A 12,570-nucleotide genomic window follows, 5' to 3' on the forward strand; every position below is an offset into this window, starting at 1 on the left:
TGAGGATCACCACCTCAGTTGTGGCCCCTATAATAAGCAGTGTACTCCTGTCATTTTTTGCAATTGCGTCTTCTTATAGGCATTTTTTCTATAAGGTATCTCTTACCTTCTTTCTCCTCCAGCTGCCGTTTGGCAAGGCTGAGCTCTTGCTCGGTCCGCTCGAGGCCCTGCTTCAGGGCACCCACCTCCGCAGTCAGTGCGGCGGTGGCCAGCAGCAAAGCCTGCATACATATATTGACTCCTTTTTAGTTAGACTCCTGCGATATTTAATAGATCCTCTATTCGGCTTTTCTTTCCAAACACCAAACAGAGCATCAGGGGCTACTGTCTATGCGGTAATATTTTTACATATTTTTTACTTACCTCGAAGCCTATTAGAAGGCTAGCACAAGCTCAATCAATCCGCTTTTGGCGGACCGAACCTTCTGGTCCACCGTACTCATGATGGTACGGTGCTCCTCGTTGATGGAGGCGCCCTTAAGCACCTCCAGCAGATTGTCCGGCGCCTCCGGTTGGACGGAGGATGCCGACTCAATAGGCTTGCTCCTCTTGGCAGGAGTTCGCCTGCCGCGGTCCGGAATCGTTGATGATTCCGGCATGGTGTCCGGCTTAAAGCCGGACTTGGAGCCCTGGGGGGTCTGGTCCCCTTTACTCCTGGAGTCCGGGAGGTCGCCTCGCGGTTCCTCCTGGACCACCTCCTCTTGCCCCAGAGCTTGTCGCGACGCCACTTCAGTGTCATCCACGGCACAGGGGGAGGCAGCGGGCGGAACTGAATTCACGTCCGATGAATCCAGGGAGCCGCTCGACGACTCGTCGAGCCCGTCCTTGGGCGGGCTGCATGATTATATTCGACATTAGGGAAAGCTGTGCAACAAAAGGAATATCATGAGTTACTCTGGTATCCGAACACTTACGATTTCGCCGGACGCTTGGCCCTATCCGGCCACTCCTCTTCGTCCTCGTTGGCGTCAGGGGCGTAGTCCGGCGGAGGGGTTTTCCTCTTCTTGGACCCTTTGGCCTCCCCTACTGGGGCGGCCTTCCTCTTCTTTCCTCCCCCCGCTGGAGGGGGAGAGGTCTCTTCTTCCTCCTCCTCGTCTTCACGGGAGGAGTGCATCTCGGACTCGTCGGACGACGAGTCGGACACCACCATATGCCGGGAACTCTTTCGAGTCCCCGTGGCCTTCTTCTCCGGCACCACATAAGGTGCCGGAACCAGCAGCTTCACTAGGAGAGCAGGGGCTGGGTCTTCGGGCAAGGGAGCCGGACAGTTAATCAGTCCGGACTTCGCCTGCCAATCCTGTCAAAGGTGAGGGAGTTTAGATCCCGCATAGAGTCAAACTAGGAAGAAAACTTAACATCCTGTAAAAGATGAAAGTATTTTACCTCGCCAGCAGGGCGCTGCGAGCGGAATCCGCGGTCTTCGGAGGCGGATGTGGGAGCCTCGGCGCCTTTGGTTAGCCCCTTCCAGACATCTTCATACATCGTGTCGAAGAGCCTGCTCAGAGTTCGGTGTTGCGCCGGGTTGAACTCCCACAAATTGAAGTCCCGTTCTTGACACGGAAGGATCCGGCGGACGAGCATGACCTGGACTACGTTGACAAGCTTGAGCTGCTTGTTCACCAGGGACTGGATGCATTTTTGCAGTCCGGTCACCTCTTCTTCGTCGCCCCACGACAAGCCCGTCTCCTTCCAGGACGTGAGACGCGTAGGGGGTCCGGATCGGAATTCAGGGGCTGCGATCCACTTCGGATTGCGTGGCTCGGTGATGTAAAACCACCCTGACTGCCACCCCTTCAAGGTCTGCACAAAGGAGCCCTCGAGCCATAGGACGTTGGCTATTTTGCCCGCCATGGCACCTCCGCACTCGGCCTGGTTGCCGCGCACCACCTTTGGCTTGACGTTGAAGGTCTTGAGCCAGAGGCCGAAATGGGGGCGGATGCAGAGGAAAGCCTCGCACACGATGATAAACGCCGAGATATTGAGGATGAAGTTCGGGGCCGGATCGTGGAAATCTAGGCCATAGTAGAACATGAGCCCGCGGACAAATGGGTGGAGAGGAAAACCCAGTCCGCGGAGGAAGTGGGGAAGAAATACTACCCTCTCATGGGGCCTTGGGGTGGGGAGAAGTTGCCCCTCCTCAGGAAGCCGGTGCGCGATGTCTTTGGACAGGTATCCGGCCTTCCTTAGCTTTTTGACATGGCCCTCCATGACGGAGGAGACCATCCACTTGCCTCCTGCTCCGGACATTGTTGGAGAAGGTTGAGGTAGGAAGTGTGGGCTTGGGCGCTGGAGCTCGGGTGCGCAGAAGACGGATAGGCAAAGGAGGAAGAAGGCATAGGTAAAAAGGTGGATCCTTATCCCCTTATATGGGCGGATGCGACTATGCGTCCCCACCAGCCTAGTAAAACTCGCTTGCCTCCCAAGCGCCATGATAAATGGCGTGGTTGGGTTACCCATGTCCGTATTGATGAGAATCCCGTAAATGGGGGACACGATCTCTACTTTGACAAGACGTGCCAAGGAAACCGCCTCGCAAAACACGCTGAGGTGGAAAAGTGAAAACGATTCGAATAAAGGCTTGAGCCGTAGTGTGATGTCACGCTGCGGAATACGTCAGCAGATTAGATTTGTGTTAATATTATTCTCTCTGTGGCAATACGTGGAAACTTATTTTGCAGAGCCGGACACTACTCTTGGTGTTTACAAACTTTTATGAAGAATTTGGAGGAGGAACCCGCCTTGCAATGCCGAAGACAATCTACGCGCCGGACTCGTCGTCATTGAAGCCTGGTTCAGGGGCTACTGAGGGAGTCCTGGATTAGGGGGTGTTCGGGTAGCCGGACTATACCTTCAGCCGGACTCTAGGACTATGAAGATACAAGATTGAAGACTTCGTCCCGTGTCCGGATGGGACTTTCCTTGGCGTGGAAGGCAAGCTTGGCGATGTGGATATTCAAGATCTCCTACCATTGTAACCGACTTTGTGTAACCCTAACCCTCTCCGGTGTCTATATAAACCGGAGGGTTTTAGTCCGTAGGACAACTTCATCATACAACAATCATACCATAGGCTAGCTTCTAGGGTTTAGCCTCCTTGATCTCGTGGTACATCTACTCTTGTACTACCAATATCATCAATATTAATCAAGCAGGACGTAGGGTTTTACCTCCATCAAGAGGGCCCGAACCCGGGTAAAACATCGTGTTCCTTGCCTCCTGTTACCATCCGGCCTAGACGCACAGTTCGGGACCCCCTACCCGAGATCCGCCGGTTTTGACACCGACAGGGGCGATCCCAGGAAAAAGCTCCTTCCTCCTCGCTTCCACTTATACTATAGCTCGCTGGACTCTCCCGCTTCCGTCGCTCCCCAATTCCCCCCGCTCCCCATCTTCCTCACTTGTCCAGAAAACCCCCGCTCACCTTCTTCCTCACTAGTACAGAAAATACCTGCTCCTCTTCTTCCACTCCTATAGAAAACCCCAGCCCTCCTTTTTCCCCACTCGCACTGCCACTAGGCTCGTCTCTGGCTACTCTGCTCAAACCCGTGAGCTCGGCGCGACGCCCACAAGGAAAATGGAGTCGCCTGGCCCCAGCGCCAAGAAGATGAGGCTCCCGCGAGCGGCGACGCTGGTTGTAGACCCCGCACCCGGCAACGCAGGGAGAAGCGGCGAGCCCTCCCCCCACCCGGATCTTAGGAACCGGTAGAATCTCCGGTGGACCGCATCAGCGATCTCTCAGATGTCATCCTTGAGGAGATCATCTCGCTTCTCCCCACCAAGGATTGATGTCGCACACAAGTCCTCTCAACTTCGTGGCGCCCTCTATGGCACACCGCGCCCCTCAATCTCGATTGTCGTCAGATATCTGTCCTTCCTGAATTTGATCTCCTCAGAGCCATCATCTCCTCTCACCAACAGGGCCCCATTCAACTCCTCTACATCCCGGCACGCTACTTGCTGTCCATACCCGGCACGATGGACGCTTGGCTGACATCTCGTGAATTCAAAAAATCCAGCAGTTTGAGTTCTACCATTACCACGAAAGTTTCATACCATGAACATACCAAGAATTCATGCCCAGACCACCGTTTTCCATCTCGCTGTTTTCCTCCTCTCTCCACACCGCCACCTTCGCCCAGTGCCATCTACCAGACGATCTGGTACAAATGCTTTGACTCCGACTGCTAAAAAACTTTCACTTGTGGTGGTTTATCCATCGGAGGCCTCACTGCACATCATCATCCACTCTAGTTGCCCTGCCCTAGAGCACTTGCTGATTGTTTTTGGGAATATAAATCCCTATCAGTTATCTCCAAATAAAGTCGCCTCACCTTAAAAGCATTGGAATTTTTTTAAAGGACAATAGCTCATCATCGAAGATGCCCCTTCACTTGAAAGGTTGCTCCTTGATAATTTTTATAAACCTTCACAAATAACTGTCATCTCTGTGCCCAAACTGGAGACCTTGGGTGTAATTCGTGATCTGTTTAATGATGACAAAGAGTTGGTGTTTGGCTCCTCACTTTTTCAGGTACCGTATATTATCATCTACACATTTGTAATCATAAGCTGCATTTTTCATTTGTGCGCAAAGTTTTATATCATCTTGGATTACACTTTGGATACTAATATTATGTTATATGCTCAATGAAGAGTTTCTCCATGGATAGCCTATCAATGCTGCTAGATTCTATCAAGATCTTATATATCGGAATGTATAGTTATGATCTGAACACAATTATTGGCTTGCTGCAATGCTTTCGGTCTCTGGAGAATTTATATATGGAGGTGATGATTTCATGCACATTGAAAGACTATATATATTGTATTAGAATTGACCGTTCAGCTCACTACAAAAAAATACACTTCCGTGATGATACGTGTTTGTCACAGTAGGTCGCGTTTTTTGTCATGCATGTACATCCATGACGATTTTATGACAGAATCAAGATAGTCATAACTGTGTTTTCATAGAAGTGTTCCATGACATTACCAAAATTATCATCACGGAAGTGTCCACTTCCATGACAATAAATCACGTGTCACAGAAGTGCTGTCGTCAAGGGTGACCGACACGTGGCATCCACCATAACGGAACGCCGTTAAGCTATCAGGTCCGGTTTTGGATCCGATAACCCGTTAACAGCCCGGACCAATGGGGATTTTCCACGTGTAAAATCATCATTTGCCGCAGGAAACACGTGTTGCCTCACCGTTGGGACAGGAGGCGCCTATGATAGGTCGACACGTGGCACGGCCCAACAGTGGCCCATTCCGGTGAAAAAGGTCGGCCCAGTAAAAATTAGCAGGCCGGCCCATATAAGGCCTACTTGTGTCAGGTCCATTTAATCCCACGGCCCATATGAGATGTGCCAATTTGGCCCGTCAACGGCCAATTAAAGATTTGACACCATTGCAGCCCATCGTCAGTTCGAGCCCGTTAACAGCCCGCTATATATTTGGGCTCAATATCGGCCCGATGAGATTTCGGCCTATTAATAGCCCATTTAATGGATGGGCCAATTTTCAGGATGTACATCTTTCAGCCTTTTAGCGACCCATTTAAATGTTGGGCTAATTTCCTGTCCGGTGTGTCTTTCAGCCTGTTGATGGCCCATAAATCTGATGGGCAATTTGTAGTCGGACCTGAGTTTCGGCCTTTTAGCGTCCCATTTAAGTGTTGGGCCAATTTCTGGCCCGGTGTCACTTTCAGCCTGTTGACGGCCCATAAATCAGTTGGGCCATTTGTAGTCGGACCTGCGTTTTGGCCTTTTAGCGACCCATTTAAGTGTTGGGCCAATTCCCGGCCATGTGTGCCTTTCGGCATGTTAACGGACCATAAATGAGTTGGGCCATTTGTAGTCGGACCTTAGTTTTGGCCTTTTAATGGCCCATGCCCTTCATGGTCCAATACCAGCCCGGTTTCTCTTTCGGCCTGCTAAAGGCCCACAACACAGTTGGGTCGTTTACAATACGACCTGACTTTTGGCCTCTTAGCGGCCCATGCTCTTCATGGTCCAGTACAAGCCCGTTGTCTCTTTCGGCCTGCTAAAGGCCTACAGTATAGTTGGGCCATATGTAGCCCAAACTTAGTAAGGGCATGTTAATGGCCCGTGAAATAAATTGGGGCCACCTGTTGCCCGCTTCGATGTCAGACTGTTAACGACTCGGGAGGTAAGAGGGCCGACCATTAACTTTCAGCCTAGTAACAGCCCATTAACTTAATGGGCCCACTAAAGTTCGTTCATGTCTTTAGGCCAAATTAGATAATTTGAGCCCATTACGACGAGCAATTATGCACAGGACCAAAACCGATCAAGCAAAGGTACGGCATACAGGGAATAATGTTGCACATCCAGCATATATTACAGGAAATTACATCCACTGGGCAATCAAAGATTGATGCCAGTGCAAATAAATGAGCAGAACCTAACCATCTACAATGTCACAATCTGCAACCTCAGTACGGATGACGCCCATAAGCATGTGGGCAAGTTCTTGCTGCTTTGCTACACTGTCTCTGAAAACATTGATCAGTTGTTGTGTTGCACGACTCTGCACCTCTGATTCATCCACCATTTCCATCATTGCTTCAGCCATTAATTGGTTCACAAACATACATTTATTCCGTTGCATTCGAGATAGAGGATACTGAACAGATTCAGATGGCGATTTTGGCAGGCTTGTATTGTTGATAGTGGAGAGTATCTCGACTACTACATCATAACATAAATTAGGACGGGAACCAAACAGATTAATCATGAGTTATTGCCATATTACCTAGCCTAGATTTACTGGAAAGAAACAATGGGGTTGCCTTGCTGTTTTCAGAGTTTGTCTTCTTATCTTCAGCAGCCTGCACAAAATTAACACACTAGCATTGCTATCATTGGCCAAGTCAGATAATAGGAAAGCAACATTGACACCACGGAGAGGGTTTTCGGGGGGTTCAAGGCTTTCGTGAAGGATGTTTGATGTTCTTAGGTGTCCCCCTAGATCTCCGTAATACTGAGAATTTGAGGGCTGCTGTTAATACCTTTGGACAGTTCCATCATTGGATTAGTGATGATCCATATCTCGTCCGATCTATTGTGTTTGCCTCCTTCCCTGAGGATATTCTGGTTCCCAGGGACGTGGTGTTCTCTGATTATGCTGCTTGGGGTGGTGCTAAGGTTTCTTGGACAGCGCCTTGTTATATTTTAGGAGCCAATTTTGCTGAGCAAATGCCACAAGACGAAGATCCCATGCCTCTTGACGGCAATCCTCACCCCATGCCTGGTCACTTAATCCATGAAGATAATATCTTCGCTCTTCCGCCTTACCCTTCTCTTGGGTGGAACGATGTGCCGCCTCCTCCGCCTCCCATGGATGATAGTCAGGGTGCTGGTTGGGGTTGGCACGCCAATCAGCAGGATGATCAGGTGGACCCAGTGCAAGTGGAGCTTGCTCCTGATCAGGAGTCTATGGTCATTAACCAGCAGGAGTTCTCGGGCTCTGTTAGCCAGTCAGTAGGGGAAGTTCAGGCTGATCCTATGTTACCAAATGTGGCGATTGTACAAGATCCAGCTGTGTTTGTGCAAGTTCCGGACGATTTTGGAGACAATGCTTCGGATGCTCAGCTTGATATTGTACCAGTGGAGCCAGTTCTTGGCCAGGGTGATCTTCAGATTGGTATTCAGCATGCTGTGGATGTGGATGAAAATGTCATTCAGATAGATGCGCCACCTGTTGATCCTGATGCCTTGGCTATTGTGCCGTTCCAGCCTTCAGATCTTATTGTTGGTAGAGTGCAGGTTGTTTATGGCCCACCATTACCTCCTGAAATAGCCTGGAGACGAACTTTTGATACTCTGTTGGGGCGCTGCACTCTTCAGGTTCCAAAACCGGTCATGCAGTCTCCTTTTGGGCAACTGGTCCTTTCCAAGAGATCGTGGTCTATGGCTTTTGAGAACATCCATTGGGTTTCTGACATTATCATTGATGATTCGTTCAGCATGGTTGCCCCTCTGTCTGCTTCCCCACCTCCTAGGGGAATTGCTCGTGATCTTTTTCCTGACAACCGGATGGAGTTGGAGCAGGACACAGGCCTGCAGTTTTCGTCTGCTTCTGATGGGCAGTTCTCCTTTTTTGCTCCTTCTCTAAAGAAGAAGAAGGCCCCCAAGCGCAGTTGTACTCCTGTTGTGGACTCTGAACTGCGTCGCTGCACCCGTAGTTCTGCAAAAAGAGATGGTTTCAAGCCAGTGTTTCAAGCCTTGCCTATGGTTGAACCTAAGAAAAAGAAGCCCCGCTCCAAGCCACTGACGGATGATGGTCCTGCTAGTCGCATGCCCTCGGTGCTACCTCCGACACCTATTCGTCATATTCAGCAAATTGGAGCGGATCTAGGGATCTCTGCTGATAAACTCTCTGTGGATGCGCTTATGGCGGATCCTTCTTCTGCCAAGGACAAGTCATCCCATGATTAGTCCGTGCTGTTCAACCGGGGTGTGGTCGACCCATAACTGGACTAGTTATCGTAGGATTTATTTCCATAATTTGTCTTCGGGACTTGTATGCTTTCGTTATCCTTGCAAACTTCATTTGTTTGGCGTTGCTGCATGTCTGAAATGCTCTATGTGCTGCCTGCTATGTGGGTATGCTGTTAAACTTGTAACCTCTATGCTCAATGGATATTCGGTCTACTAGAAGTTGGCGGGTTATGTGTTGGAATGTTCGGGGCTTAAATTCTGATGATCGTCAGCTTGCTGTTCGTAATAAAGTGGATGAAAGTCAGGCTTCTGTTATCTGTCTGCAAGAAACTAAAATGGAGTATATGGACTCCAGAACTATCAGGAAATTTTGCCCTTCTCATTTTGACTCTTTTGCTTATAGCCCTTCTATTGGGGCCTCGGGCGGAATTGTTGTGTTATGGAACTCCTCTATCCTTACAGGGAGATTGATTGAGGTCAAGCAGTTTGGCGTAATTGTGCACTTCACGTCCGAACATAACAATGAACAATGGACGCTTGTTACGGTCTATGGGCCATGTAGTGGCCAGGCAAGGGATGATTTTGTGGACTGGCTTTATAACCTTTCCATCCCTGACTCTGAAAATTGGCTTATTTTGGGAGACTTTAATTTTATTCGATCAACTGAGAACAGGAACTTGCCTGGTGGCGATGCTAATGATATCTTCATTTTTAATGAGATTATTGGCCATCTTGGCTTGCTTGAGTTGCCTATAAAAGGGAGATCCTTCACTTGGTCGAATATGCAGGATAGTCCTCTACTAGAGCAGCTTGATTGGTTTTTCACTTCCTCAAACTGGATCACTTGTTACCCCTCCACCCAGGTGTTGCCTCTGGCTAGGACTGCATCAGATCATGTGCCTTGTGTGGTAGCCATCAACACTTCCATCCCTAAATGTAACATTTTCCGCTTTGAAAATTATTGGGTGGAGCTGCAGGGTTTTATGGACTGTGTGTCTGCCTCATGGTCTTCTGCTTCTAGCAAAACCAACATCTCAGCCAAGATTGCTGGCAAATTTAAGTCCTTGAGGAGGGATCTTAAGAGTTGGCACATGAATGTTTCCAAAATGAAATTATTAATTGCTAAATGTAATAGGGTGGTTCTCATTTTGGATTGTTTGGAGGAATTGAGGCCACTTTATAGGCATGAGTTCAACTTTCGTACTCTGGTCAAGTTGCACTTGGAGCATCTGCTGCACCTTCAGTTTCTGTATTGGAAGAAGAGGTGCACTATAAGATCTATTAAAGTTGGTGAGGAGAACACTAAATTCTTTCATGCCATGGCTTCTGAAAGGTTTCGGCATAACTCCATTGCTTCTCTGCTTTGGATGATGGTACAGTTGTCTCTGATCATGAGCAAATGGCTGCTGCTCTTTGGCAAAATTTCAAGAACAGGATGGGTACTAGTCATGGTATTGACATGTGTTTTGATCTTTCTTCCATCATGCATAGAGTTCAGGGTCTTGACTCCCTCACTAAGACGTTCTCCAAGGAGGAGATGGATAATACTGTTAAAAGCATGCCCATTGATAAGTCTCCTGGGCCTGATGGCTTTAATGGGCTATTTTTTAAGAAGTGTTGGTCGATAATCAGTAACGATTTCTATGAGTTGGCTTCTGCTTTTCATGAGGGGTCTGTGAATCTGGAGAATATCAATTATTCTTATATCACCCTGGTCCCTAAGAAGAGATCCCCTGAGTCTGTTAATGATTTTAGGCCTATCTCTCTTTCTGGTATGGGGGTGAAGTTTCTTTCTAAGATGGCTGCTAACAGGCTGCAGCAAGATATCACAAGATGTTTGCATAAAAACCAATATGGTTTTATCAAATCCAGAACCATTCAAGACTGTGTTGCTTGGACTTTTGAATATTTGCACCAATGTCGTCAGTCAAAGAGACCCATTGTCATTCTAAAGCTGGATTTTGAGAAAGCTTTTGATTCCATTGAACATGAGGCCATTCTCCAAATTTTGAGGCACAAGGGTTTTAATGATAAGTGGATCTTCTGGGTTAAACAGTTTTTGGCTTCTGGAACTTCCTCTGTTCTGCTTAACGGAGTTCCTGGGAAACAATTTGCTTGTAAAAAAGGAGTTAGGCAGGGTGACCCTCTTTCTCCACTCATGTTTGCCATTGCTGCAGATCTATTGCAATCAGTGGTAAATGATATGCATCAGAAAGGACTGTTACAGCTCCCTATTCCATGCCATGATAAGGAATATCCAATTATACAGTATGCTGATGACACACTCATTATTATGCCTGCTGAGGAAGCTCAATTGCTCTCCTTGAAGAAAATGCTACTTCTCTTCTCTAAGTCCCCTGGACTGCATGTTAACTATCATAAGTCTTCCATTCTTCCTATCAATGTGGATTCTGTGGAGATTGCCAGACTTGCTGCTGTATTTGGTTGTGTGGTTGGCACCCTTCCTTTTACTTATCTTGGGCTTCCTGTGGGAATTACAAAACCTAAGATATTGGACTTAATGCCACTGGTGGATAGTATGGAAAGGAAGCTTTCTATTAGCTCTTCCTTCCTTGCTCATGGTGGGCGACTGCAGTACCTGATCTCTGCCCTTTCTTCTGTGCCAATTTTTTTCCTGTGTAGTCTGGATTTGCCTCCTGGCATTTTAAAGCAGCTTGAACGAATTCAGAGGCAATGTCTTTGGAGGAAGTATGGACAAGATTCTGGTCAGTCCTTGGCTGCTTGGGGTTTGGTTTGCAGACCAAAGAACAAAGGAGGCTTGGGTATTTTGAATCTAAAGCTGCAGAATGAGGCTCTGCTTCTTAAACATGCTAGTAAATTCTACAATAAAGTTGATGTGCCCTGGGTTCAGCTCATCTAGAACACTTACTATCATGATAGGGTTCCTCATGCTACCATCATTTGTGGCTCTTTCTGGTGGCGAGATATCTGCAAGTTAATGGATAAATTCAGGATGGTCAGTGCAGTACATGTTAATAAGGGGGACACTATCCTGTTTTGGTCTGATTCTTGGTCTTTGGGGGACACTAATACTCCTCTTGAGCAGAGGTTTGCTAGGCTTTTTTCATTTGCCATTGATCCCCTAATTTCTGCTGCTGAGGTTTTTGATTTGACTGAGCTCACCTCCTTATTCCATTTACCACTCTCTGATAGAGCCTTTGGAGAGTTACAGACTTTACAAAATCTGCTGCTGCTCTCAAACCATGACCCTCAGCTTAATGATACATGGGTGTGGAAGGAGGATGGCAAGGGATATTCTGCCAAGAAATACTATTCTTTCTTACATAAACACATTGTGCCCAACCCACTCTTATCCTGGGTGTGGGCTAGCTGCTGCACTATGAGAATTAAGTTCTTTGCTTGGATGCTGATTATGGATAGGCTGAACACTCAGGATATGCTAGAGAGAAGGCACTGGAATGTGTCTGATTCTAATTTATGTGTTCTATGTCCAACACAATCTAAAGAGGATAGAGATCATCTATTCTTTCATTGTAATTTCAGTTGTAGGGTCTGGAATTATCTTCAAATCAACTGGATGGCTGGAGATGATATGATTGCCATTGCTTATCATGCTAGACGAGACTTTGCTAAGCCTTTCTTCTCTGAAGTGGTTTTCCTAGCATGCTGGAACATCTGGAATGTCAGGAATGACAGGGTTTTTAGGAATATCCCACCATCTTTTCGTAGATGGAGGTCTTCTTTCATTTTAGACATTTCCCTCCTGGTTCATAGAATTAGGCCTAAGTTCAAGGAGGATTTGCTTAGATGGATTTCCTTTTTGCCTCCTTGAGGTGAGTTTCATGTTTTCTTTCTTTTTCTTTTTGGGTCTGTTAGACCTTGTAAATTGTGTACTTTTGTAACCTTTTCTCGTAGAGCAATAAAATTACTGTGGGGTCTATACCCTACAGTTTCAGGTCGAAAAAAATGAACGTTTGGGCAACTAACCTACACCAAATTAACACAATATGGCACAGCTATCATCAGCCAGGTAAGGTAATACGAAAGCAACATTGACACAATCAATGAATGGGCAACCAGAGAAGCACTACAATTCAGTAATGTGCGTGATATGAGATAG

The sequence above is a fragment of the Triticum aestivum genome, chromosome 5A (genome assembly GCF_018294505.1).
Source record: "Triticum aestivum cultivar Chinese Spring chromosome 5A, IWGSC CS RefSeq v2.1, whole genome shotgun sequence".
Classification (NCBI taxonomy): Eukaryota; Viridiplantae; Streptophyta; class Magnoliopsida; order Poales; family Poaceae; genus Triticum; species Triticum aestivum.